The following is a 22,676-nucleotide window of genomic DNA, read 5'->3' as shown; positions in this document are numbered from 1 at the left end:
GAAGGCAAAAGGTATTAATCTAAGAGACATATGATTAAAACAAATCTAGGAAGGACAAAAGTTAAAAACCCAGAGACGGTTACAGTCTCATTAAAGAGATAATGAGTTATTATCAGGATGCTTCTGTAAACCCAGTGCATTTTCCACAAGGTGCAAAGTAACTGTCCCCCAGGAGTACAGCTCTTACAAGTAACACTGAGCAAAGGTATTGAGCTCTGCTCCCATGTGCTGGGCACTGGCTCGGTCCCACCACACGGTTCAGCCAGACTGGTGCTACTCAGAGCTGCCTCCTGGCTAAACAGCACAGCCCATGCCACCCACCACACGCCCTGAGCTGAGCTCAGCCAAAACCCAAGTGCTTGTCTGGAGCAAGAAGGGCTTCTTCCTCTTCTAACTCCTGTGTGTTCATGAACAAGTAATTATGTTTACCTTGGAAACTACTTCCATATTTCTTGTGCGTTCACTAATTTCATCTAGGTTGCTAATTTAAGTGCTGTGGATCACATGGGAGAACCGGTAATACGGATGCTAAAAGATCCATTACTGGTTGATGTCAGTTTCCCCCCAATTTCCACTTAAGCAACACTTTAAACTAGGTCAGAGCATTAATTAACTTTTGTATGAAATCTCTCCTCAGCCCATCCTGTCTCCCATTGGCTAGTTAATTAAAATCAGCACCAATATTAGGCTGCTACTTTGCAGCAAAAAACCCTGCTATTAACTATCCTTTGGAGGAATAAATTAATTATGGGTGACTATGTCTTAATGCTCAGCTGCTCTCCTGTAGGTAGAAGACAGAATCCTCTCTGTCCTGCTTGGGTTTCCTGAAGGTAACTGGGTCACAGGAACACATGCCTTGGCTTCACCCTTTGCTGTACTCCAGCTTGACAAATCGTTGTGGAAGATAAATCTCCTTAAAACAGAGGCTAGTTTCGTTTCTTCCAGCTTTCTTCTTGAAAACTGGCTCCCTGAGCACCTTACAAGGACAGGGCTGACCCTGGAAAAGTTTGAATTCATGTTTGCAGTGAGCTGGGCTTTGCGTTCATGGAGCAGTAGGCGAGATTCATCTATCTTTACTTGAAATGCCTACTGTGTAGGCTCCTGGGTCTGAGTAAACTGAGCAGATTTTCAGTCAGTGGAGGGCAACAAGCGTGTCTGACTTGCTGCTTACTACCTCCTGAGGGAAACACCTAAACAATTCAGAATTACCCTGTTTTAGAAATCCTTTCTCCTCCCTTGATGACGAGAGGATGGTAAAGAAGATGCTTGGCTGCAGATGGATATTATGTGCAGTGGAACAAATTTTACCCTTAAAAGCAGCCCCTTCTTCCTGGGTAAAATGATGTTTGTGCCCTGTGTTGGCCCTGGGAGAAGCATGGCAAGATCACTGCCTGCCTGAGGGTCTTTTTGCCTGTGAGGTGTAAAATATCTACGTGGCTTCAGGAAGCTGTACCTGAATTCTTGCTGTATTCTATGTGATTAAGCTGTATTCTTGGTCAAGGGAACAGCCACAGCTTCTCTGAATACACAAGAAGACAATATTATTAGTGGCTTGAACTGCACTGACCTGGGTCTGGCTGCTCCAATTCTTCTCCTAAAGTTGGCCAGCCAGGCTGCCACTCCTCCCTTGCTGTGCAAGGATGAGAAGAAAATCAGCTGCAGCTGTTTCCCGGTACAGAGAGACCATGCTTTTTGAAGTCACCCACCATGACAAGAAAATCTCTTTATGAATATAGCTGCCTTTGTTTTGTATGGCAGGAACACAAAAAGAGGCGTTGCTGAGTTTATGTCTGTGGGCTTAAATTTGGCATCTGAACCCTTTCCAGAGCTTTGAAAAAATCTAAGAAAATACAAGATACTATCACAATTTTAGATGTTAACTGCTCACAGCTGAACTCCAAAGATGTGCGGACAGACAACAAAAGCAAACAAAGGCTTTGGGGTCTGCTGGTTTTGTCTTGTTTCCCTCCCCATTGTGTAAACTTTAGCCATTTCAGCCTCTGCCTTCAGCTAATTCCTTCCCCACTGTGTATTGTATATCTGGCTGCCAGCCCTGTAACTACCTATGCAAATAACCAAATGAGCTGAGTTGTTTGCTGGGAAAAGATCTCCCTGTAACTGTAGTTTCTTCCAGTCTAGCAATTGTGCAGGCCACTCTGGTAACTGTGTCAGAAGGTAGTTACTTCCAGCAACATGGCCCTGTGGCAAGGCTTGTATAAGGCAGCACAAATTGTTGATGCTGGTTCTAGTACATGTTAGAAGCAGAGGGAGTTTTGCCAGTGAGCTCAATGGGAACAGGACTGAGGTTTTGACGAAAAATAAACAGAATCGTTTAACTGACCATGAGATTTTGAGCATTCCTCAAAGTGGTCCTTCCCAAGTTTGCAGTCTTTCACTGGCACTTCAGCTCAGGGCAAGAGAAGCATATGGTGGTTTTTTTTTAAACCTATCCCTAACTCGTTTTTGTTATCTGGCAGGCAAAATTTCAGACCTTTTCTTGATAAGCTTCCGGAAACCAAGGCATGGTTTCTCATGAGGATTGCAGGCTCCTCTGCAGGTGTACCCCAGATGCCTATTGCTTACAGGTATTATCACACCAAGTTAACACCCATGGGACCTTGCCAGTGTTGAATTACCAACTTCTGTGCAGCAATACTTAGGTAAGAATCCGCTTCCTGTTTTGGGATAGGTCTGTGCCACTCAACTGGCAAAACAGTGTTGCTGCTGACTGGTTCTTTAGAAGTATGCCTATAAAATGTCACTTATTTCCTTACCGGTGAATTTAAAAGGTGAAAAAGGCATTTCATGCTTTGGATGTATGAAGAAGAACTGAAGAGATCAAACAGGATAACTTAAAAGGTGGTAAACTCAGAAACACCAAGGCAAGCAGATAGGCTGAACTGGAGATTAAAAGGACAGATGTATTGGAGGTTCTTCTCTAGATGGCCATCAGCACGGTTTCCCTGCAGCTGAAGGAACTCACCTGTGTTGCACCAGAAAACTCCTGGCATTTGAAGGTGCGCATTTTGTGCTGACAATACACTTGAGTCCTAGAATCAGCTACCGTTTTCTCAGTTCTTCACGTATATCTGTTACTGGCAGCATTCAAAGGAATATGCCTTCATGCAGCAGCTCTGGACTGACCACCACAAATTTGCAATCAAATCCAACATTTTTGTCCTTACTAAGACCTTCCCACTGGTAACTGAAGTCCTAATGCAAACATTAGTCTTCTTCCTTCCTTCTTTTCCTCTCTACAGAAAATTGCTGGCAGTTTTTATGAGTTTGTATAAATACAATCTCCTTAAGCAGAAAGAAGACGGTATTTTTAAACCATATTCTTAAAAAGCAGTTCCTTAGGAAAATCTGCAGCATTGCTGCACAGCAGAGATCTGCTTGGGGTGAAATAGTGCTCAGTACTAGGACTTCAACCCATGTGGGCCATTAGGTAGTGGTAGGTCTTTGCAGCGGCTGCCTGTAAGTCTCTGTGAAACAGTGGAGACACCCAGCTGCCTGCTGTCACATCACTGGAGACATCACTGCCTACAGCTCATATTCTGGTTGCTTTTCTTAAGCCCACAGAGCACAGTGGCCAGGATGCTGCTCTCACGTGCTGGCCCAGCACAGCTGGAGCCACAGAGTCCAAGAGCTGGATTCAAGTTCTGAGATTTCTAGGAGGGGTCTAATGAGATTTACTGAGCTTTCTGCGTTCTAAAAGCTGCCTAAGTTGCCATCCCAGCTTTCTTTTTACATTTCAATGTTTGTGTACTTTTCTCTGAGGAGCAGGCTGTTTTGTTTGTCTACACCCTTGCTCTACAGGAGCAAAGGCATCCAAGGGGTGCAGGTGGCCTGACTGTGGGGTGAAAAGAGTGAAAATATGATGAAAAGAGTGAAGCTACTATTAAGGTCCATAAAGGTACACTCCTCTATGGTGCCATCACAGCAAACAATATGCATGTTTAATATTGAGAGGAAGGGGCATGATATGCGCTATGGTATGTGCTGTGACGCAGCACTGGGATTTGAAATGATCGCATCTTGCTCCTGGATGAAAAGCAGAACACATTCCCCTGGTGAGCCAGGCATTTCATTTGCATTTCTTTGTCTATTGAGCAAATATATAACATGGAATCTGAGACAAGTGCTTTCTTTTTCCAGTGATTTTTACAAAATTCTCCTTACATTACAAACTCAAAATTTTCTTTACGTTACAAACTCAAAAGTTGTTCACCACTTTGACAAATGAGTAAGAAAACGCACATTTTGGATTGAGAGACTTGTCTTAGGATTTTTTTTTAACTTGTCCAGGAAAATCGCTTCTTCAATTTGAAGAATATTCTGCCTATGCCCTGTGGTCTTCCCTTATCAGCCAGACTTCATAACCATCCTTATCTAAGATACTGTTGTTGTTATGTTAGATAACTTAGAAATGCAAAATATGATGTGGCATTATGTCTGGAAAAATAATAAAGCCAAGCCTATTTACTGCAGTATGAAAATGATTGAAGACAAATATAGCTCCTTCCAAACTCTCAGCTCTCCCAAACTCTTCAACTGTTTCCCAACTTTATCTGCCTTTGTGCAAGATTTGATCACACCACAGGACATAGAAGACACAAAGATTAGACACTTTAGAAAGAAAAAACAGTTATAAACCACTGATTATCCTAGGGCTTGCTCTTCTAACACAATTGCAAGGCAACGGCTGATGCAAGCAATGATAACTACTTCCTCTTGCCTTTTGAATACAGGCAATTGCCGTAGACGTGATACCTCACTGTTCATAAAGTAGTTCATGTTTATCTGTTTGCACACTGAGATATGAAGCACCCAAACGTCTGAAAATAGAGTTAAGATCTAACTATTGTTAGATTTCTATTTTCTAAATTAATCATCAATAACATAGCTTATGCTAGTGTTAAATTTAGACACAGCCATTTCTGGCATCCTTCTTGTGTTCTGGAAAAGACACGGTCATTTAGGTCTACCTGCTTTTCCAGATGTAGCCCATTCTTGTGGTGTCCAAGCCACATTCTGAAATTAATTACATCATCTTTGCCAGAAGATATTACTCCTGAACTAATTTCTCTGTCTCTCTAGAACCAGTACCACCTGCCCAAGTAACTGCATAAAAAGTGGGAGTTGGTGGAGCAGGGCTCCACTCCATATCTCCCACATGTTCTCACTTCCTAAACACATCCTCTGCTGACATTGTGGGCACAGATGGGAAAAGTAACACTTCCCTGACTTAACAAACCAGCGGGGGGTTTCTTCTGCAAAGGGAAACCTGCACCAGCTGGCCCTGAGATCACACAGTCAGAGGGGTTCAAATGGGAAGGGACTTCTGGGGGTCATCTGGGCCAACACCCCTGCTCAAGCAGGGCCACCTAAAGCTGCTTACCCAGGGCCATGTCTAGCACTGCTCACGACAGATGGAGAACGGCTGCTTCAACCTGTACAAACATTGGAGGGAGTCCAAGGTGCCAAATAATCTGGCACATTTCAGCCTGATTACACTGATTTCCTTCATCTCCCTTTCCACATCTTCTCTGCTCAAGCTGCTTTCCTCTTGGGCGCAGCTGGCACAGCACAGGCACAACAGTTACCCTGTGGGGAAGAGGACAAAGAAATGGGTAGCATGTTGTGGAGATGACAGAGCCGAAGGCTTTGCCCCTGATGTGTGTGTGAGGTATGTGAGGCTCAAGGGAAGGCTTTGTCTTTTGCCACTGGAGCAGGTCACACTCGGTTCCTGCTGATCAAGCCTGACGCAGTTAGGGCCTTTGTCTGAAGTCAGCGATCAGAAGGCATTGTAACCCTCAGCATTCAATCATTTTGCAAACCCTGGCATCAAAGGAATATATTTGCCTGACACTTCTGCACCTTACCCTGGCATTACGCATGTGACACCAGCCCTCTGCGGTATTGATCAAATTATTTGAAACTGCTGATGGAAAAACTGAGACTTCACCCCTTGAATCGCTTCCTGGGAAAAGGTTCAGAAGATGCTTTATGGGCCCAGGCTTTCTGGCAGAAGAGTTATTCACCCATGGAGGACTCCCCTGGAGAAGAGGGCTGCAGGACTCGCCCCAACACTCCTCCACAGGAAACACAGGAAAGCAGAAAAATGGCTCCATATTTTGCTGTCCCATGTGTCACTGCTCTTCCCTTCCCAATACAGTGTCTGCTCTGCTTGCGGTATTAAGGAGGGAGGGTGCCTGTGGATAAACGACACCCCTGTGTGAACAAACACGGGCCACAGAGTGATAAGCGTGACTGCCCTGGAAACTGCTATGCCCTAGGAATGAAGGTCCTGGATTCAGCAAAACACGATAAACATACTAATTTTGAAGTGCATAAGTGCTTACATTGGCCTTGTAGGATTTACTGACCTGGAGAGGAGGGATTTACTGACCTGGGGACGAGGACAGGGTCCTCTCTCCCATGACAACTGTGGGTACTGTCTCCATGATGTTCCCAACCCTTATCCTCCAGGAAAGAGGCGTTCAATGTAGAAGTCACTACCAGGTCTCAAGAGGATGAGAGACCACAGTATTAAAGCCTAAACTAAAGCACACTGAAGTCAACACCTGCTCATTGATGGCTATAGATGCTGGATCAGGACTTTAGCAAATAACTAATTACTTCTTGAGTTCGGGACAGCTGTGTGGAGTACTTGTAGGAGACTTGTACACATGCTTTCCAGTTAATTTATTCACACAAACAATCCTCCATTGTGCAAACAGTCCTATTAAACAGAAGCATTACAATACAATTAAGGGCTAGAAGATTAAGCCCTGAAATAAGATGCAGAGTAAACAAAGTATGATATTGCAGCTATGAATTAATGTCTAGCAACAGGCAGACAATGAATTCAGGATGGCCGTGAGTTACATGGCTTCGCTGTCTCCTGAGCTTATGAGCAAAACTGTTCTCAGTTCAAAGCTATGGTTCTGTTTTTAAACATAGCTACTGTCCAAAAGTTATGGCTGAGGTTGTAATCTATCTGTGATGAGGCAAATAAAGGTGACAATGGCATAGGGAGCATAAAGTTTTGGCAGGAGCTTAGTGTGCAAGTTGCTCTCCCTGCTATCTTGTCAGCTAGCACCAATTTTACTTTTTATTTTTTAATGTGCTTAATTTCTTTTTGCCCAGTTCCCTAAGCAAGTTGAGGTTTACATGGCTCGGTTGTGTGTTTATATTTTTCTGCTTTCCAGTACATTCTGAATCCATCCATTGGTTCTGGACTATATTGACAAAGTGGCAAGGGCCTTTGGGATCTGTGTTGGAAGCCTTGCAGAAGACATTTTGTTTGAGGAGCTGGTGACCACGAGCAGACCATGCCTGCCCTGCCAAGCTTTGTGCTCAGGGCTTGAGCAGCTCATACATTAGAATGAGCAGCTGCTGCGAGGGAACCTGCTGGAGTGCCCAGGGCCAGCCTGGGCTGTGCACTGGTGGGCATTATGACAGCAGTAACAGCCCAGGCTGTCAGGAGAGGATACCTGGTTTTGTTTGTTATGCAAACTAAAAGGTACCACGGCATGGGACAGAGGCAGAGCCTCTCCACAGATGGGATACGCACAGCAGCCCATGGGAAAATCCAGTTGGGGTCTGTCCCATGCTACTTGCAAGCCAGATTCCCAGCACCTGAAGGGATGTAAGATTTACTTGCTATCTGTATTCCTATTTTTATTCAATTGTACTAAACCAACTATTTTATTATGCCACTTGTTGGAATTTTCTTAATCAAGATCTGGAACAAGCCCCGCATCATCGTCCCCTTTTGCCCTCCCAGCTACACAGAACAGGATCTTAATGTCCTAGAACACAAGGTGCACAGTCAGGACAGGAGAGGGCTGAGCTCATGGGCCACTGCTGAGGGTAAGCCTGCAGCACGAAATCAATCCTCAAAACACAGATGTGGGAAAGAGATGCTGACAGTCAGACTTTTTTAGCTCCATAGTCTGTAATATTTAATTTTAGAAATATCGTTTTAACTCAGTTAATAAATTTAAAAACACCTCTGAGCAGTACAGTCATTTCGTGCAACTGTTTGAGTTGGAAAACCAAGATATCTTTGTTTTGTTTCTGTAATAGTTTGCAAAATGTTTTCCTTATTGGAATAAAAAGGATGTTCTGAATATATATTTTTCCAGAAACATCTGCGGTGTGTGAAGGTCTTTGACAAAACAAACCATAACTACTCAGATTAGGAAATATTAAAGGTCTGGAGCATGTTGCAAAATAAAGTAAACAGAAATAAACAGGAAATAAGTGAATGAGTAGCCACAGCATATTAAGGTCAGTTCCCCTTGCTTTGGATTTAAACTGTATCCTTTCCCATTATGTATTTTTTCCAGGAATTTTTCTCTCTCTTTTTTGGCAACTGCTGCTTTTCGTTTCCTGCTTTAATTGAATTATCCCCTTCTATCCTTAAGAGAGTTTGATTATCTCTGCTCTGCAGCTGAAAGTGATGATCCCTATGCACAAGACACAAATTGTGTTTCAGAGTATGTCAAACCCTGGTTCATTTACTGTATTTTTAATTACTTTGATTTAATTCAGCCTGACTTTTGGCTTGGTTCAGGATCATTTGCAGAAGATCCATGGGATAATGGAATTTGAAAGCTAACATAACAGTTTGTTGAGACAAGGCAGTCCACCTGTCTCAGAATCAGCATGCTCTGTTCAAAACCCTCCTAGTAGTTCCATTTCTGGGTAAAAAAGAATGGGGTTTTTCAAGTGCCTTTTAACACCCATTCCTTAAAAAATTCCTCATTTCAGTCAGCAACTATGAACCTTTGCAGATTTTGACTGCATGCACACAGTCCTGGGACCCGACACAAAAAGAGAAATCTACTGAAAGATCACACTTGTTTCTGTTATTTGGTTCTCAGCATTCATTAATCTAAGAGACCTCACTGTGGCCTTTCAATATTCAAAAGAAACATGGAGAGAGACTTTTTACCAGGGCTTGTAGTGACAGGACGCAGGGTAATGCTTTTAAACCGAAAGAGGGTAGACTTAGATTGGACATGAAGAAGAAATTCTTTATGATGATGAAGCTGGTGAGGTGCTGGCACAGGTTGCCCAGAGAAGCTGTAGATGCCCCATCACTGGACGTGTTCAAGGTCAGGTTGAACAGGGCTTGGAGCAATCTGGTGTAGTGGAAGAAGTCCCTGCCCACTGCAGGACTAGATGATCTTCAAAGCTCCCTTGCAGCTCCAACCATGCTGTGATTCTAACTCCATTGAACAAAGGTGAATGTTTAGTCTCCAAAACATCTTTTGAGCGTCATACAATCCCTTAATACAGTTCATGTTCTGAGCCCCCAGGATACTAGAACTCTGGTTTGCTTTAATAATGTTAAAAACTACTTCAGCTTTAAAGTGATATAACTATTTGTGGAGCAATGCTTTGAAGGGAAACAGCAGAAATAATTACAGTTTCATCCTGTTCTGGAAGAGAGCAAAGACACACACACACCCCCCCCCCCCCCCCGGCTTGCCATTAATGCTAAAAGAGATCATTTCTGTGCTCTCACACCACCTCTCATGCTTACACATTTATTTGTACTTTAAAAATATGAAAGTTTTGTAATACAATGCACAACTGGTCAAGATTCAACACTAGCAGATTTTAAAGGCAAGTACTTTTCCGCTGTGGAAGGAGGTGGGTGCTGTTTATGGGGCAGCATGCCTCTCTGCAACACAGTCCACTCAAGGTAATCGTTAATGAAATCCCCAGGAGCCTCAGACTAACCTCCCTGCAAATCAGTGGGGCTTTTTGCAGCCCAGAGAAATACAAGGTGCAACAAAAAGATGCTTTCTGCCCAAATGGTTCTCTACAGTAACTCATGCAACTCAAGTCTTCAAGTGACTGATAGTGACACAAACCAGTGCCCCATTTGCTGCCAGGAGCCCCAGTGGGAACACGCTGTGCTTCCTGGGGTGCTGGCCTGGGCTCACAATGACCAAATTCAGCCTGGGACTGCAACACAGCTCTTCCTTGCTGGGAGCCTTCCCCATGGATTATTTTAATCATTATTTCACCTGACCTCTCCACAGTGTCAGGTTCCGAAAGGAAGTGTTGGAAGACAACATGGAAGGTTATTCCTTCAGCAGTTGTTTTCCAGAGACATGCAGTTTCCTCAGATCATGAACAGTGGCCAAGCTTCATGGCTGGTCTTGCCAGCAGAGCTGCCAGCTCTGACCAAACTCACACACTGCAGTTAATCAGACATCTGTGTGTGTGGCCTGCCTGCAGCTTTGTCTGTGCTACCCCTGTGCACAGGCTTGAGATCAGGCCAGTACTTTGGCACACCTTGATCTCTTTCAGTCTCCCAGCTGAGAGCAGCTGGGGAGATTTTCAGTGCTTTTCTGTGATTCACACCAACAAACCATCTAGCTTGAAGATATCAGTACCTTGCACTAGTTACAGCCTAGATTTTGCTACTATTAGTCCTGGTACTCTTTTATTTAGTGTGTGAGAGTGAGTGAGTGAGTGTGTGTTTGAGTGAGTGTGAGTGTGTGTGTCTCTCTCTCTCTCAATAATCCAAAAGGTTTTGTACATGTCTGGGGTGAACCTGATATACCAGTTTCTGCTGCTGTTAACACAAATGCTGTGCATTGTTCAGCTTTACAATGTGTAATTTTTATCACTGATCTTGCATTTTTTGTAGTGGTTGCTCTTAATTTTTAAAGCTTTTGACTAAAATGTGAATGACAAAGTTGTGACAGGTTCGCATGGAGACAGCCACTGAGAACTGTCAGACTCGGCAGGAACAACAAGACCTACTCACAAGTAAATTTGTATTTGTAAAACAAGGTGTGTTCATCTTCAGTTACATACATCTCTCTGTATCTTCAGAAGTTTTGAGATGGAAGTTCTTACCTACTCCCAGCAAGGAAAATGAGAGTCAGAATTGCTCCAAAAGGTTTCTTGGTTTGTATCTCATTAGCCTTAAAAAAAAAATATCTCATTTTTGGACATTTTCAATGCTGTGGGCAGAATAGGCACATTCTGTTTACAAGCGCTATTGGCTGAGCAGGACAGAGACAACCAAGAATGCAGAGTAGGTGTAAAGTAAGTAACATGTTCTCCTTTTTTCCTACAGAAGTCCTCTCTGAGTTCGCTCGCTGATAGCCGTCTGTTTTAAACCTGAAGTAATAAATGCCTCTGAGATGCTTTTTCTACAACTCCATTGTTGCAACAAGCAGTGTCCTGGCAGCTAGAGGATTCACCTTCCAGCTGCTGATGTCCCCACTTGTGCCAAGACAGCTTTAACATTCATCCAACCTATCTTTGAATTGTTTCAGCTCCCCAACCCAAGGCAGAACTAATCTAATTACAAAAATAAACAACAAACCAAAACAGAAACAAACAAAATACCCACTCTCTGACAGAGAGCTGGCATAGCTCTGTGAAAGGTTAGACAAGGGCCAGAGGGAGAACAAAGGGCAGCAGGAGTGCAAGAGCAGCTGCAGTAGAGCCAAAACGCTGCAGCCAGATGCTAGACTGGCTTAGGCAAGGGACACCCTTAGCTTCTCCTCAGGCTGAGCTCTGCTTACAAGGAATTGTGTCCCCGGGGTACGGCTGCATTCCCAGGAACAACAGTTCAGTAAAGCTAGGTATCAGTTCTCCTGCAGTAACCTTAATTAATACGTATAAAAAGGAAGAAATACCAGTTACAGACAGGATTCTGCACCCTTAAGGAATTTCACGTCAATAACTGAAACGTAAACATGTTTCTCTGTCACTCTTGGTATGTGCAGCAGATGGAGAAGAAATGACAGTGATAAAGGATAGGAAAAGCTAACATTTTACCCTATTGAATTTGAGGTCTCCCACTTACTTTCTCCCTAAAAGTATATTCAGTACAGGCACAGGTCAAGAAATGTCAAGTCTGGAAGCAGAGAGCTTCAATGGACAACAAGAAGTGGCATATTCCTGCCCCTCTTGGGCCTTTTGGTGTTCACATGGAGGGGGGGGGGGGGGGGCGGAGGACAGTGGTGCTTCCAGTGCCCATGAAACACTGGGCACCACCACACCACAACTCCACATTATTGCTAGCCCTGGCCTGAGGCGTCCAAAGGAAGCACTTGTATCACTGCTCTTGTTATCTGGCAAAGCACAACATTCAGCTTCACATTTAATTTAAAGCACAAACATGACCTTTGAATGGCACCAGAAACAAACCTTCCTGCTGTCATAGGAAACCCCATCTCCCCTTATCTTAGGGCAGGTGCTCCTCCCTATTGTTGAGATTAAATAAACCCCAACAGAACAAATCAGAAAGAGAGAGAGAGGAAGGGAGGAAGAAAGAACTTAATCTCTGTCAAATTCCTGAGCCACTGTTGTTCTCAGTTTGCTGGCCACCCTCGCCTCTGACACAGTGAAATGGGTGCTGCTGGCAAAAGGAGCATGGAAGGTCTTGAATACAATTTGAGAGACAATGAGATGGAGATTGTAACAGCAGAAGATTTTGTGCAAGAACACAAGAGAATGGCTTGTAATTGGCATGCAGGCAGAGCTAGGAGTTCACAGAATAGCACATATACATTTATATATACAAAAGTAAAACAAAAGTTATGTATATAACCTACTATATAAATTATACAGACACATAAAACTTACTATATAACTTTGGTTAGTCATCTATAAAAAATCAAAGAAGTTTCATAACTGTAATTGACTTGGGCCAGTTTAAATGCGGTGCTTTAATGGTCTGGCACTTTAGTTCTTTAAGTGTTTCACAATAAAGCTTATCCTATGCATAACATCTTTCATTTCAGAAACTGCAAACCAGCTTAGATCAAGCAGCAAATCATGCTCAGGCACCCTGAAGATTAATTATAGTACGTCTCATTTCTAATCCAAATCTCATGTCTCAAATATTGTATTAGCACCTGGGGTTTTTTGGGGAAAGTTTTCTGTTGTAACATTGTCTACCACTGGTGCAAGATGATACATAAAAATTAAAAAATGACAGATTTTTCTACAGGATAAAGTGAAATATCTGTAACTATTCTTTTCCTTGTTATAAATTTGATAATTGTTAACAGTAGCCACGTAAGACTTTCATTTTATATTTACGTTATATTTGGTGATGATCTCCACCTTTCTGGTGTGTTGCCACATTTGCTACCAGCACACCTAGTCCTTGCATTAGGCAATAGTCTCCCCTGGTCAGAGAAATCTGAGCTATTGCAAATCTAGATTAGCATTCCTCCCCTCCCTCCACACCTTTTTCCTCACCTTCTAGGCTTCCCTACTGTAGGTATTTAAAAAGCTTTGAACACAGCCTTATCTTCTTGCTTAATTCTTACCACCCACTTCTCTGATGCGTTTCTGTGCTCCCTGACTACTAACTCATTCACAGAGAAAACCAGATTACATTATATTACAGTATACATTACAGAGAAAATGCCATTGCACAACAGGCCTGTTCCTAATAATCCTTTCTCATAATTCTCCATGAGACTGAGAGGGGTTTGCCACGCTAATAGCAGTTCTACTGTCTATTCTTCCAGACTCTTAGAGTCACTTTTCTTTAGTGCCTGTAAATTGTCCAGACTTCACATTAGATAATGACACAGCAATACTCTGTGCCAGAGAAAAGGTCAAAGTGTGTTTTCAAGAATAAGTGATTCTACAAAAAGATAAAACAAAAGCTAACAAGATACTAAATGCCTAATGCTGTGCATTCATTTGCATGATTTTACCAGCTCTTTTTATTCACACTAAGCCATCAGAACCAGAACAACTGCAGAGAAATCAAGTGCAGTAAAGTAAGGAGCACAATTCATCTAAATACATGCAGCCTTCACCAGCTGTGAGCACCGATGTTGGTATAACCAGTTCACTGGATGTGATAATGCAAACTATGAAGGAGGAAGCAGCACATCTATAATTTCATGTTTTCAATCTTTATAACTATTTATAGTATGAATGAAGCTTCATTTGTAGGTTGCATCTATAATTCTGGCAGCTGAAGAAAATACTACATTGGCTACGGTAACAGACATAAAATGTCAAAGGTATTTCCTCGTGCCTTTTTAGTACAGGTTTGCTAGTGTATTCTATGCATTAGCCTCAACCGCTTATTTCCTGCACTTGGGCAAGTATCATTGTCACTAATCACAAAAACCGGGCTGCATAGGTCTCATAGGGCTTTGTGTCTCAACTAGGACAGCCGCAAGGCTACTTACTTGGATATTCTGCCTATGGCACACACTGCCTTCACCACTGCTTCATACCCTGTCGTGGCTGGAAGCAAGGTACAGTTTTAAAGCAGCCACCACAGTGTTTGAGGAGGCTGCACACGTACTGCATCTTTTAGCTCTTTCACTCCTGCTCAGCAACTGCATCACAACAGTATCATTGACAGAACAACAACAAAACAATTTGTCAGAGAGTACTGGCTAAGTACTAGTAATTCTTATTAAAATCCTATTGTGGAAAGGGGAAAACATGCTTTCCAACATGTGCAGACATAGTTTAAATAGAATTTGTGTCTGCACACTTGAAATGGGTCTTGTAGCTTTGTCTTTCTGATCTCTTTGGGACTTTTGCAAACAGCAACTTGATTCGACTCCAGTTACGTGATATAAAACCCCCATTCCATTTGTTTTGCTATGTAAACAAGAAAAGCAGACCACTAATCTTAACTTTTTGGACAGATATACGAGAGTCTTATAAACTCATCTACATGCTCTAATTACTGTACAGTTTTATATTATCTTAAGGAGTAGCTGAGACTTGTCTGCTGCGTCATGGCAAAGTATGACCTTATCTGATCCAACCATATTGAAGCAACTCCTTAAGGGGGGGGTGGGGGGGGAAGACAGTGGCAAGCTTAATTAAATGTAGACTTTTTTTACCCAAGACATAAAAATATTTCCCATCCCACCCTTTTCCTACTTTCTTTATGCTGAACACAAGCTTAATCCTCATTCTTAATTAGTTGCTTTTGTTTTATTCAGCAAGACCAAGGAGGAGCGCAGTGGAATTACTTACAGAAATAAAGTTATTAAAATTTGTATTTCAATGAAAGGCTTAAGAACAAAGCAAGACGGGGATCTCACAGGTTGAGGCAAAGCAGAAAGCAGAAGATGCGCCTCAACCCAAAGAGCAATCTTACTGATGCAATCATGGAAACATTAATTGTTTAGAGAAAAGAATCATACAGCTAAACAAAATTTCTTCCCTTTGGAAAGCCTTATCAATTACAGAGTGAAACACATAATCTCTGATCTTGACAAACTCAAGTTACTTTTTGTCGTGGTTTAACCCCGGCTGGCAATCAAGCACCACGGAGCCGCTTGCTCACTCCCCTCCATCCAGAGGGATGGGAAGGAAGATCGGAAAGGAATGTAAAACTGAAAGGTTGAGATAAGAACAAATTAATAGATAAAGCAAAAGCTGTGCACAAAAGCAAAGCAAAGCAAGGAATTCATTCACCACTTCCCATGGGCAGGCAGGTGTTCGGCCATCCCCAGGAAAGCAGGTCTCCAGCACCAGTAATGGTGACTCAGGAAGACAAACACCATAACCCCAAACGTCCCCCCCCCTCTTCCTTCCTCTTCCCCCAGTTTATATACTCAGCATGATGTCATATGGTATGGAATACCTCTTTGGCTAGTTTGGGTGACCTGGCTGTGTCCCCTCCTAATTTCCTGTGCCCCCCCAGCCCTCTCACTGGCAGGGCCCAAGGAACTGAAAAATCCTTGATTTAGTATAAACATCACCCAGCAACAACTAAAAACATCAACATTGTTCTCACATCATAGCCAAGACACAGCACTGTACTAATTACTAAGAAGAAAATTAACTCGATCCCAGCTGAAACCAGGACACCTTTAAAGAAAAAACTAGTCCCTGAAAGTTGCCATGAGAAATTACTATGTTTAGAATTGGCCGTTTCCCTTATTGCAGCATAGTAATTCCTATTAATGTACTACCCAAATGAATAAATCTATACTACTTTAAGATACCCGAAGAATTAAGGAATGGTTCATTTCACAGAATTTCAGCTTTTAGCCGAAATCAACCACATAAGTTTACAAGGAGAAAAGGAGAATTCTCTACGCATTTCTATTGAGCTGATTATATTAGCTTCTCTTATCTTAGTGAGGTAGGGAGATGTGCACCTTTAATAAAATGAACACATAAGTATTTCTTGAATTCATTTAGAGCCTAAACTGCAGGTTTTAGCTATAATGAATTATTGTATGAAATGCAATAGTTTTGACTGGATACAGGCATTTTTTTGCAATAGATTAGGGCTGAAAGAGAGCAAGTGTTATACTTCCAGTTTTTAACAAAAATTTAATGGTACAATTTTATAGCATGACTGTCACCATACCAAAGACCCATATTGGAAAAATATAACACACCAAAGCATGCTTGAAAATGTTCAATTCTATTCCAGCTTTATAACAAATTACTTGAACTAATAAATCTTTAAAATGGGCAAGAGAAAAACAAGGAGGCAATCATTTTTCTGAATAGTGTTTTCCCTAAGGTTTCTTCTTCCTCTTTCTTCAGCTTACTGTTGATTACACCTGTAGAAGTGATGGCTCCTAATGTTTATTTAATTACTAAGGGTTTGTAACTAGAGCAGTTCACATCTGCCTTTAACAAGATCCTCACTTTGCAACAAGCACTTTTCATCAGGCCTCCCTCCCCCTTACCCACAGGAATGGGATTCCTCTTATCCTTTTGGCTTCAAAATAAACTGCTTTTGGCTATCATTTCTTTTAACTGCATACCTCCACCTACTCGTTTTCCCTGTTACGCAGGGTACTCTGATCTTGCAGTACTCACCTAAAGACCTCAGCAATTCACAAGTATTACATACTTTCCTGGTATAGAACATGTGATATTAACATTCATTTTCCCTACAACATCCAGGGCTGCGTTGCCAATTACTTATTAACATGGCTGCATTTGCAGGGGATGAATAAATGGAAAATAGCCCTCTATTTAAATGACAGATGGAAGGACAGCATAGAGCAGCATGCTTGTAACAGTGCTCTCAATGCAAGACAGAACAAGCAGTTTCTCCACATACTCAAACCACAGCTTCTTTGGCAGCTGACAAGTTGTGTAAAGAAGCAGCAAGTTACTTACCAAACTATTTATGCAAGCTTATTATTAAAGGACTGGTTATACTATCACAAATCCATAGCTCTGCTACAAAACAAAGCACAAGGCCCCTCAAAAACAGGGAGGAAAAGAGTCTAGCTTTATTTGCCAATACTTTGTTGCTTGAATTCCAGTGGGATACCCTTTTCGTTACAAAAACAGGTCTCAGGAAAGCCACAAGGTCATAGTCACAAACACAACACTACCTTTCAAAACAGCAAAGCTCCCTGGGGTCTTCACCCAATGGTCTCAGATACCCTGAAAGAGGCAAGTGTCATGCTTAAGCTTTGTCTGCTGCTTCAAAATGCCAGCATGGGCACTCCCACATCAGTTTGCCTCAGTGCCACTGCTGTGAAGACATGTTTTTAGCTGTACCATGAACGGCAGCCCTTTTGCTCATGCAACTGGCCACACACGCAACCAGATCTGTGCAAAGAGGCGCAGCCTGGCTGACAGGAGGGGGGCTCCCTGGGAGCCCCGGCCCAAGCATGTGAGGAGCAGAGGCTGCCAGCTCCTGCCACCCCACATTTCAGCGGGCAACAGAGGCCATGGCCTACTGCCAGGGCTGGGACACCTGCACAGGGAGAGCCTCAACAAAATGCACACGGGGATAGATGGCCACCATCAAATCCACGGAGACCAAAGCCTTTCCAGAAAGGCATGCTGCCTGCCCCTGCGTGCTGAAGCCACCATGCCCCTGAGGCCACAGGCTCACAGCCAGGCCGGTACCTCAGGGAAAGGGGGCTGCCTGCCCCCGAGGGACCCTCACACTCCCGGGTTGGGCACTGAGGACCAGGCCTGAGGTGTGGTGGTATCAGCGGGTAGGAAGATGGTGGAATAAACCTGTCACCTCAGCACAGCCCCCGCGCGGCGCCCACCCTCCGTTCACACCGGCCTCACAACTGCCGCCATCCCGCCGCCTTACCGGCCTGAGGGAAACGGCGCCCCGCCCCCCCGGGGCCACGGCCCCGCTCGCCCAGACGCCAGGCTCTCGAGGAACAGGCGTGCTCTGCCCCCGCCCTTCCTCCTCGCTCCTTGTTGGCTGCAATAGAAAGGCGGGGACGAAGCCCGCGTGAGTGACGCGTCGGCGAGGGGCCGTGACGTGGGTCAGGTCCCCCCTCACCCTGGGTTCGGCCGGGGGCAGCCGGAACCGGTTGGCGGCCGCGCCGCCCCCGTCCCTGTCAGGTGGCCCCGGCAGCGGCAGGACGGGCAGGGACCCGGGCAGCGCCGCTCGCAGCCCGCACAAGGCGCTGGGACAGCCGGAGCGGCGCTCGGCCGGGTCGGTGCGCGCCGCGGCCGGGACAGCGCGGCCGGGCCGGCTGCTCTGCGCCCCTGAGGGGACCCGCGGCCTGAGGCGGCCGTTCGCGCCGCGCTGTGAGGTGCGGTGCTGCTCTCCCCGCGGGACATACCGGGGGCGGGTCGGTACTCTATGGGCTGCAATGCGGGGAGCTGCTGCAGCCCGGCCCTGGGGAGGTGAGGAGGGCGGAGCTGTCCCCGCCGGGGCCGGGCGGCTGAAGGCGGCGGCGCCCCCCTCCCTCAGCGATGCCTTGCGTCCGGCTCGGCGCCGCGCCCCGCCCACCCTCGCCCGGCCGCGGCTTTCGAGGAAAAGACGTTCTCTTCGCCTGCCCTTCTTGCCCTCTCCTTATTGGCTGCGGCAGAGAGGCGGGGCCGAAGCCCGGGTGAGTGACGTGTCGGTGAGGGGCGGTTACATGACGCCACCTCCTCCGCGCCGCGCCGCCCCGCCCCACCCCTCCCGGTTCGGCCGGGGGCAGCTGGAACCGGTTGGCGGCCGCGGCGCCCCCGTCCCCCGGCGCTGTCAGGCGGCCCCGGCGGCGGCAGGACGGGCAGGGACCCGGGCGGCGCCGCCCGCAGCCACGCACAAGGCGCTGGGACAGCCGGAGCGGTGCTCAGCCAGGTCAGTGCACGCCGCGGCCGGGGCAGCGCGGCCGGGCCGGCTGCTGCGCGCCCCTGAGGGGACCCGCGGCCTGAGGCGGCCGGTTCGCGCCGCGCCGTGAGGGGGGCGCGGGCGGCGGCGCCCCGCGGGGGCGGTCCCGGGGGCGCCGGTGGGTGAGTTGCGAGCTGAGGGGGGCGATGGCGCCGGGCCCTGAGGGGGGGCGGGGGGAGCGTGCGCCGGGAGCCGCACCGGGGCGGCTGCGGGCCTCTAGGCGGGGAGCGGGGTCTGCTGCCGGCGGGGCTGGGGCGCCGCGGCAGGCAGCGGGCACGCCGGGCTCCTCGTAGCCAGGCCCGGGCCGCCCCCCGGTCAGCGTGGCGGGCCGCCGGCCGCGGGCGCTGCTGATTTACGCCCCCCCCGAACGCCCTGGCCCGGGGCCGTCCCGGCGGCCGCATTATGTAAGGGCCCGGGGGCAGGCGCACCGCCTCCGCCCGGCAGCCGGCCGCACTGCGGGTTTGCGGCGGGCTGCGCTCGGTGAGCGCCCGGCGGGCCCGGGGCGCCGCTCCCTGCCGCTGCCGCGGGAAGGCGCAGACACCGCTGCCGCCTTGTCTTTGAGTGGGTTTTGTCTCATAGGGACCAATAAGGCAGCTCGAAATCAACTTTGTTACGCGCTTCCTAACCAGGCTGCTGTAGTAGGTACAGGTTCATCTTCGTATTTTTTCTTTTTTCCATTTTCCTTTTCACTCAGTGACTTGTTTTGCAGGGTGTTAGCGTTCCAGTTCATTAAAGCATGCGCTTTTAGATGGAGAGTAACTTTCAAAATGTTTTGAATGAGAATTAAATAGTGGAATCATTTTTTGTCATAAAAGGTATTTTTCCTTCCAGATTTTTATATGCATTTCTCTTCTAGTGCTGTTGCCTGTAAAATAACTATAGAAAATATTAAAACACTCAGAGGAATGCTGTTTATCTTAAATAGAAGCTACCAGCCAAATCTCTTAGTAAAGCTGGTTGCTTCTCAATAAAATGGATACAGGCTTTGAAAACCCTTTTTAAAAAGTTGCTCGTTGTTGTATGGAAACCTGTGGGGGAGCATTATGAGTGTTATTTATTCACATCATTTCTAAGTGAGGAATATTACTGTGATCATGAAGAACTGCCTGGTTAAGAACTTGTGAGCAGCAGGTTAATAACAAACAATGCTTCAGCAACGAGAAACCAAACAAAAGCTGTTCTTGTCTAGTTGCAAACATGCCCCAGCCATTTCCTATCTTTTTCAAGAACTTAGCAAACTTTTCTGTCTTATTTATATCCCAGCAGCTTTGCAATGTGTGTGGGTATTTAGGAAATGCTGAAAACCATTAAAATCTTGTTATTTAAAACAGAGTAGATGCATTATAAGTGAACATAGTGTGTCAGATAAGGGATCTTGAGTCAGATTACCAGGGCTGGCTTAGCCCTGCAAATGGGTAGTTAAACTGATATTGGAAATAGCATCTTAAAAATATTTTTCTCTGTTGCTGTATACTAATATCTTGCTGTTTCAGAAACAGTACTCTGTCTTTGGTGCTTTCTAAATATTGGCATAACCCTATTGGTAAAATTCCCGCCTTTGAATCAGCAGCATGTTGAAATCTTGTATGCAAGTTTGTTTTCTGTCCAGTGTTAATACTGCAATGCAGTATGAGAGAGCTGCTGACTTTGTGGCTGTCCTTTCTCATGCAGTCAGGGTGCAGGGGGAAAGGAGGGAGCAGGAAGAACCTTCTGGTTGTTTGGGTGAAGATGAAGGAGTTGATGCTGTAGTGCTGTTTATAAAAATTCTCCTCTAGTTTTTGGAGTGAATGTCCTGACAAGTGTATCCTCTGACATTGTTCTAAATTCCAGGTGTTGGCAGTTATTGTAACTATTGTTATTTAATTTTATTACATACCTAATTTGTATACCTAATAGACTATAATATTCTGATACATTGTTAGGACCAACCACAAGCAACAACATCTGTTCTTCATGCTGTAAGTTTGATTGGGTTGGAATAGGTGTCATTTACATATTAAAGATATAGCCTGAAGTAGCACAAGTTGGTATTTTTATACTCAGGAGTCTAATGTGAGTAAAAATGACAAAACTGTGTCTTAAAACAGTTTTGTGTGGTTAGCCTCATACCTCGTCTTTGTTCAGCACAGCACCAGATCTGACACGTGGTGGATTTTCTATCGCTGCATATAGCACAGCTTTCAGGAAGGTAAAATGTAAGTACAGCACCTTCTCCTGCAGTGCATGGTCATGTTCAAACGCAGCTATCCTGAGGGAGGTTGCAGGCAGCGTTGGTGCCCTGCGTCGATCCCGCTCTTGCCAGCTTGTGCTCTCAGCTGTTGAGTGACTTGGCTGGGACTGTGGCACCTTTCCCCTGCTTCAGGCTGGAGTTGGACCTCTCCTTGGTGTTCATAGGTCTCATGAGTCTGTACTTTTACCTGCAGAATGTCTGCTTGAAATCAGAAAAATAAAAGCAAAAATACTGCAGCCTTGATCTTTACATGCAAAAAAAGTGGAGTGATATTTTGAAATAATTGAGCATATGTTTACTTTTGCAGTACCAGCAGTCTGTGCTGTGGTCTGTGATGAAATGTGTGCTAATGGTATGAAAGAGCCTGTTTGTGCACACATGGTCTGTATTTTTCTGCAGATAACTGAGCACATTCAGTAATGTAGTGGTTAAAAATATTCTTATGTTAAGAACCAGCTGTTTGAAAGTATTACAGTGCATTCCAGGAATATCATGGCACCTAGGTACCTAGCCGCTGCATTTTAATTGTCTGTTTAATTACATTTGAAAAATTCCATTAACTACCTATAAAAAATAATTTACCTGGATATCTTAAAAAAAAAATAAAAATCACCCATTAGAAAGATACTTGCGTAAGCTGTTTTTGACCCTCATTGAAAAGTTATCCAGTCATCCTTAAACATAGTGTTACTCAAGAGAGAGTTTTTGGTTGATAACTTTTACATCAGAAACTTATACTGGTAGTTTATTAGATAGGGTTTTGGGCCAAGGTATGTTTCCATTGAAGTGCTTTTTTATTATCAGCATGGTGCCAGATGCTGATTAACTTCACTGGACTAAGTCCACGCAGAGGGTGACAGTCTCATGTGATCTGGGTCATCTAGTTTCTTGGAGCTTAAATGAAGTTCTTTGAGTTCACACTCCATTAAATGCATCCTAGAGAGGATAGGATTTGCAAAACTTTGGATCCCTCTCATGTACTGGAAGAGCAGTGTTTTGCTTCTCATTTAATTTTGAAGTTATTTTTGTTATGAGTTCTGATTATTCTCAATAGAAACCTTCCCTGCAGGACCCTCCAACTTAGAAAGCCAGTGTAGAATTTCCTGAGGCTTGGTCGGTTTGTCTCCCCTGTCTTCCTCCATTAGATTTCAATACATTTTTTTTTTTCCTTCTACTGCCAAATAGAACCAATCATTCTGCAACCCTTACAGCCAACTCACAGTTGCTAAACTCAGCTTTTCTGTCTTAATATAGTTGCCTAAAGTGTTTCCTGCCTAATTTTGAAAGCTTTCTGTCGGTACAACAAACACAAAGTTCAGGGCCTTCAGGCTTGTAAGTCTCTTCAGTAGAAAAAGA

At 44.9% G+C, this 22,676-nt stretch overlaps 2 protein-coding genes across 6 annotated transcripts in view; one reads left to right on the top strand and one right to left on the bottom strand.

Moving 5' to 3' along the window:
- Window positions 1–18,725, bottom strand: part of SHLD1 (shieldin complex subunit 1) — a 94,363-nt gene extending 75,638 nt beyond the window's left edge. For 3 of the 5 annotated variants that reach the window (XR_005104777.1, XM_037390989.1, XM_037390993.1), the window contains exons 1-2: window positions 18,071–18,419; window positions 17,352–17,403 (exon numbers count right to left, since the gene is read on the bottom strand). The gene's annotated coding sequence lies outside the window, so the exon portion shown is untranslated. Of the gene's footprint in view, window positions 1–17,351; window positions 17,404–18,070; window positions 18,420–18,554 lie in introns of those variants that run through there. The other 2 variants (XM_037390991.1, XM_037390992.1) reach the window with 2 other exon arrangements.
- Window positions 18,726–18,898: 173 nt separating this feature from the next.
- GPCPD1 (glycerophosphocholine phosphodiesterase 1) overlaps window positions 18,899–22,676 on the top strand; it is a 46,226-nt gene continuing 42,448 nt past the window's right edge. Inside the window, exon 1 of the mRNA XM_037390997.1 lies at window positions 18,899–19,060. The gene's annotated coding sequence lies outside the window, so the exon portion shown is untranslated. The remainder of the gene's footprint in view (window positions 19,061–22,676) is intronic.

The sequence above is a fragment of the Falco rusticolus genome, chromosome 6, assembly GCF_015220075.1.
Source record: "Falco rusticolus isolate bFalRus1 chromosome 6, bFalRus1.pri, whole genome shotgun sequence".
NCBI lineage: Eukaryota > Metazoa > Chordata > Aves > Falconiformes > Falconidae > Falco > Falco rusticolus.
This window is presented reverse-complemented; position numbering and strand designations above follow the sequence as displayed.